Here is a 6,000-nt window from a genome sequence, read left to right as displayed (position 1 = left end):
CTGCCAGAAGCCCAACCACCCCATACCTCAGTTACAAACAGCCCTTTAAAAGAGCAAACAACAGCAGAAGATGAGAAATTGCCTGATGCAGTGACAGAATCTTAAATACAGGTTAGTATAGAACAGAATTAACATCTCTGTAGAATAACAGACATGTGAAGCATGGATTTTCAATCCTTCACACCTCTTGGTTGTGTTAGCACAAATAAATTAATAACTCCCCTGAACCTTTGCGGAACAAATAACCATAGTGCCTTTCAGGTTTTGAAATGTAAGCTCTGTGTGTTTTTAATGTTAGATGTTATACATGAAGGTTGGCTGAAATAGGTTATTCTGCTTATGGAGTATTGTTCCCATATGAGGATTCAAGCTATGTACTCACAGCTGCTGCTCTCCAACATGGACTCTCAGTTCCACTAAAATCAATAGTTGGCACAGCAGGGTACTGTTGTATGGTGTGTAAATAAATGGGTGTCATTGTGTCTCACTTTTTTTTTTTTCCCTTTTCCCCTTTCAGATTTAGATTTGCTCTTTTCCAGGCATATATCAGCGTGTGTTTGCAATGCAGGCAATTCGAAGCATAGCTGCTTAGGGAGAAAGAATCTTTTTCCCCCTTCTTTTTATACTTCCCAGTAGGATTTTCAAATAAACAAMAATTGCATTAATTATATCAATTATCTCTTAACAATGTCGGGGGAAAAACCCCCCAAATAAAACAGAAACCCATTTTGCAAGTGTCAGCTTTATGACAAAAAGGAATTCACAGTCCCCCAGCAGACAGCTATCTTGCATACCAAGACGTAGGAGAAGTGTCACAGTAAGAGTGTCTTAATTCTGTTAYAACAATTTATCTTCCCTCTTTCCAWAAGTCTTGCACCTATAGTTGAARATATATGACAATTGTGGTTRTGGGATGTAGGAGCGACAGATCTGCTTTTCAATAAACTGACTTTGAAGTTCTGTTTCATGCATTTTCTTTTTTATTCATGCATCTGGTCATATAGAGTGGTTTACTTTTTTTGGCTGCAGACTTGGCAGATACGAAATGCAGATGTTGTTCTTCTGACTTAAGCTGCTATTTTAAGCTTTTTGGCCAGCGGTTGGAAATTTTAGGTTCGGTTGTTTATTTGCTTATCATCAAAGTGGTTTTTGTCATATAATTCATATGCAAGTATTAGCTTTCTGTGTTTACTTTCAGAGTTTGAGATTAAGAGTATGGTCTTTTTTTTTCCCCCCTTTCCTTTTTTTTTAAACCGGCATGCTCTTTTGATTAATAATACAGTAGAATACATTATGCTTCAGAGAGCTTTTATTTGCAAAAAAAAACCCACCAAAACCAAAAAACCCCAACCAAAAAACAGCTCAACCCTCACACTGYGCTGCTGTGCTTTCCCTTTAAGAAAACCATATCTCTCTCCAGATGCCTGCATCTCTTTGATACAAAAGGGTACACTAAGTTCCATCTATAAACAGAATCCACTAATTAAGAGTAATTGCTTCGGAGATTGGTACAGACTATTCAGCATCAGATGCATGTTCCTCTCAGATATCCATTAGCCTCTAATAAGATAATGCAGATGTGCCAGTCTGTTTCCTGTTTCCTTCTATTGTACCTTTATTGCCGTATATGGACCAATGGGATGGGCTGAACAATAAGTGGATGTCCTTTTGCTCCCAGAGCCCTTCTCAAAGGAATGTTTGTTATTAGATTGCTTTTTCTGTTTAGTTTCACATCACTATGCTAATAAAGGAAACATAACACTCCAAAGCCTTTTTTTTTTTTTTTTACTTCTGCCACGGTAACTAGTTTATTGTTTAATTAAATCTCATTGGATAGCCATGAAAACAAAAATGCAACATCTCACAGTCAGTGAGAACTGGTGCAGAACGGAGCACGCCTCTTTATGAAATAAAAGTTTCCATGCATTTTTAAGAGTTTAAAGGCATTGTGGTTATCGTGTTACTGGATCTGACTGATTTACACTTGAGTCGTGCTAAATCTGCTGAATTATTCAGCACTGCTGAATGCAACACCATCAGCCAGCATAATAGAAAGCATRTGCATAATCGGGGATTTCAATACAAACTATACATTAAATACAGTAGGGGTTCTCAAAACTTGACTTGTTTTGAAAACAGCATTAGAATATGTCTCAAAGCCACCTAATAAATAAGAGCTCCACCAACTCTGTCCCTTGGGAAAAACATGTAACATATTGTTGAAAGGTTTTGTATGCAAAATTTCTCTGGAATTCTTTTTGTTTCTCTGACAGAAGCAACTTGCCTCTCCTGTCTTACTGCCCAGGGTCCTCTACCAGTCCAGAGGTTCCTGTTTTAGCCTAAGATTTAAGGAGCAGGGGGAGGGGTTGGTGTTGGCAGGAAAATGGGAAATGAACTTAGAAGAGACTTCCTCTGTGACCCTGGAAACTTCGGGGACAGCTCTGCTGCAGACCAAGAGCTTGGAGAAGCAAATTCCCAAGAGCCTGGCTCTGTGCAGAATGTGCCCTCGTGTTGGGGAGCCTCTCCTGCACTCCTGGCTTTGTCCCCCAGCTGTAAAGGAAGAGCAACAGCAGTTTGCTATGGCAGAAGGGTGTGGGGATGGCAAATTTAGCTTAGAAGTTTTCTGGGTGCTACAGTCATGGATATCTTAAAATGACTGCTGCATTTCAAACATTACCACAGGTAGGGCAGAACTCCCCACTGACCTTTTCAGAAGTGAGGGAAGGAAAAAAAGGCAAAAATACTGCTTTACTTACTTGTGATGCTGACAACTTAATTCCCTGCTATGGATAGGGAGAGATGAGGAAGAGGAATGTGAAATTGGGTGGTGTTGGCAAAAGGGAGGATAGAGCACAACCTTCCTACTGACAGAACAATCGGCCAAGCCTCTTGCCTTGGCTTCTTGCCTGTCCAGCTTTTGATGTGCATCAAAGTCACCTGTAACAGCAAAGGGATTTTAGGAATTCACATAAATCTTATGCAAGTGAAAAATTCAAAAGGATGAGTTATGTTACAGTAATACTAAATATTGTTACCAAATGGAAGMTAAATAGCAATATGATGAATGAGGCTCAATGCATTTTATTTATTTAGGAGAACTGACAGATGTCTGAAGAGCAAAGCTGTTTTCTGTAGTCAAGCCTGAGCAAAATGCATGGGAAATGAAGAGACAAAAAGAAAAATTGGGTTACTGTTTATCCAGTAAAATTTGAAGTTTATATGTGAAAATTTGTAGTTTTAAGTTTCTGTTTAGCTGCACAAGCATGGAGAAGAAATGTGGAAGAGACAGGTACCTGCTGCATTAACTGCAGCTGGTAAATATTCTGCTCTGTACTAGAGCTGCTGTAGCCTCCTTCCCCTGTGGCCATCTGCTTTAGCATTGAAGGCAAGTCAGTAAAAGGCCTGCAACAACCAAAAAGGAGGAGGCATGTGYTCTGTCAAGGAATAGTCATTGGCCRCTGTTCAATGCAAAGTGGTGCACAGTGTGATCATCTCTTGGTGAACCTTCAAAGGAACTTTTCTGTATGATCCTTTTCCATGMTGCTTGTTCTAAGGGCCTTGTTCTCATGAAAAGTCTCTAAGGAGAAGTCTGATGGAAGARGATTTTTGTCATTTGCTGAGGAGATCCTCTGAAGTGCCTTGGTGACAGCCWTTTTCTGAAAACTTTTCCTTCTGCCTCCAGGCAGAAATCCATGCTGTTGYATCACATGAATGGGTGGTCAGCCACCATCAAGATGACTTTGCAGTCAGTTTGGCTTGCTCCTTCTTGGTTAATCCTCAGCTATGGTGGCTGGCTCTTCCAATSCCATTTAGGGTAAGCTTGTTAGCTCCCTCTTCAAGGAGGGAGCCAGGTATAGGCCAGAGGGGGGATGTRTTCAAGGATCATATGGCATGGAAAGGATGGGACTTGCTTCAGAGCAGTGCCTGGACACTTCTTGGAGTCAATGATACACGGTTTAGAGTATCATGCCTTTTACAGTTTTCCCTCTATCCCTATGGAGAGTAAAGTTCTGATGAACTCTGAAGAGGAACAAGTTCTACAGGCTTATCTCTAGTACAGTTATCTGCAGGAAATTCCTGGCCATGAGTGGTGAAAGGAAGGTGATTTTTGAGTAAGACRAGAAAAACTTGCTTTCACGTAGTAATTTCAGTTTATAATTATATTTCATGTAAAATTATAAGCATGTAATTATACAGGATTATAACCTAGTTTTGGCACTTTTACATATATGCGTTTGTACACTGAGGAGCTGTAACACTGCTGTGTGCTGTCATTACCAGTTCTATCACAGATCATGCTCCTCCAGTAATGAAAAAGTGACCAAAGAGTTTCCCTGAGTGTCCTTTTCCCCCTCTGTCCTTAAGGAGTTGCTTTTTTTTTCCTGAATACTTTTCACTTAAATATGCAAATACATCTGATGGTGTTCTGGGAATGTTTTATGATGAGCTCTGCATTTTGCTGGCTAATAGAAAGATAATTGAAGGTRTTAGATAGTTTTATAAGATGAATTTTGTTTCTGAAGCCCTACATCATTTAAAAATAAGATGACCTTGTTCTGTGAGTTTAATTTAATGCACACATTTTTAGGGCTGGTAATCATCAGTATCCCTCTCTTCTTTTTTTTTTTTTTCAGACACTTAGAAGTGTGGTATTTTTGCCAGCTCTTGTGGAACTGCTTTATAAAACTTTGTGTGTTCCTTTGATGCTTGACTTTCTTTGTCTCTTAAGCTTCGTAAACCCTTAGCAAGGTAAAAGAGGCACCAGCCATGGCTCATCTCGTTTTGTGTTGTTAGGGGGTTGGTTTATTTTAGCTGTTGGGGMTCCCTCAAAGATCTGCCTGGTTTCACTGCTCTCCAGGCACGTGGTCCTCAAGCTCAGCTTGACCAGCAGCTGTGCCTGACCTTGCTCTACCCATTTCCTGCAGCCCCATCTCTGCAAACTCTTGCCTCCATTATCATTAAAGGCATTTTGTGCATAATTCACACAGTTATCAAATACTTACAAGCTACATTTCAGCTATCCCCGAGCAGGCTGCACGCGGCAGAAGCTCTGTCTGAACACATGCRCAGCTGGTAACCTTTGCTGGTAATTCCACACAGAGCAGAAACACTCCGCTGCTCTCTGACAGGCGAACATATGCACCCTGGTTGGGTTTTCCCCTTTTTTTCTCCTTGCTCATTTGAATTCTTACTGACAACTGGTGCGCTGAGTAGTGGTAGTGACACTCAGTGTTGCGTTGTCACAGTTTTCCTCCTCTGGCATCAGTCTGGCTTTGTGACTTTGGCACATCATTTCACCACTCCTTTATTTTCCCACCYAAAAATCCTCTTGCCTATGGTTTCAGGCTATAATTTCAAAGAATTACTGATAAAAGTGCTATATAGTKGTGGATGTGGTTACTGATCACAGACTGTGGCAGATGCAAGAGTGCAGTATGTTGTCGGAGGAAACAAAGCCTTTAGCCAGCTGTGGACTGCCTTAATTTGGGTGGCTGAGTTTGCTCTGTGGCTCCTTCTGTCTTCCTTCTACAGCCTGTGCTGGAGGAGATGAGTAAACTCCTCGTGCCAGGTGGTGCTTAGGAGTTGGCTGCAGCACTCACCAGCTTTTCCCTGGAGCTCTGCAYGAGCAGTGTTTGCAATATGGAGCGGTTGCAGCCTTCCCAGTGTYTCTGAAGACACCAGCAGCACTCACTGGTGTTGCACCAGCAGGTTGATTCAAACTCCACCAGCTCTTTGCTGTGCGTAGATTTGAACAGCTCTGGCGGGAGAAAATTTCTCGGATGAGAGTATCACAAGAAGTGCCCTGTTCTTAGTCTGAGGCTTTCGGTACAGATCCTGAAAAAATGAGAACCCCTTGAAAGGTGGCAGCTATTTGGGTGAAACACTGGGGAAGGTGTGTRTAGCTCTGGGTGACTTTGAAGGTGGTGGTTGCTAGAGCAAGCAGGTTCCCTAGCAGAGCACAGAAGCAGTGTACTGAGTCATGTCACTCACCCAGATTAT

The sequence above is a fragment of the Malurus melanocephalus genome, unplaced genomic scaffold, assembly GCF_030028575.1.
Source record: "Malurus melanocephalus ecotype Western Australia unplaced genomic scaffold, MMel_1.1 scaffold_734, whole genome shotgun sequence".
Taxonomy (NCBI): domain Eukaryota; kingdom Metazoa; phylum Chordata; class Aves; order Passeriformes; family Maluridae; genus Malurus; species Malurus melanocephalus.
Note: the sequence above shows the minus strand (reverse complement) of the source record.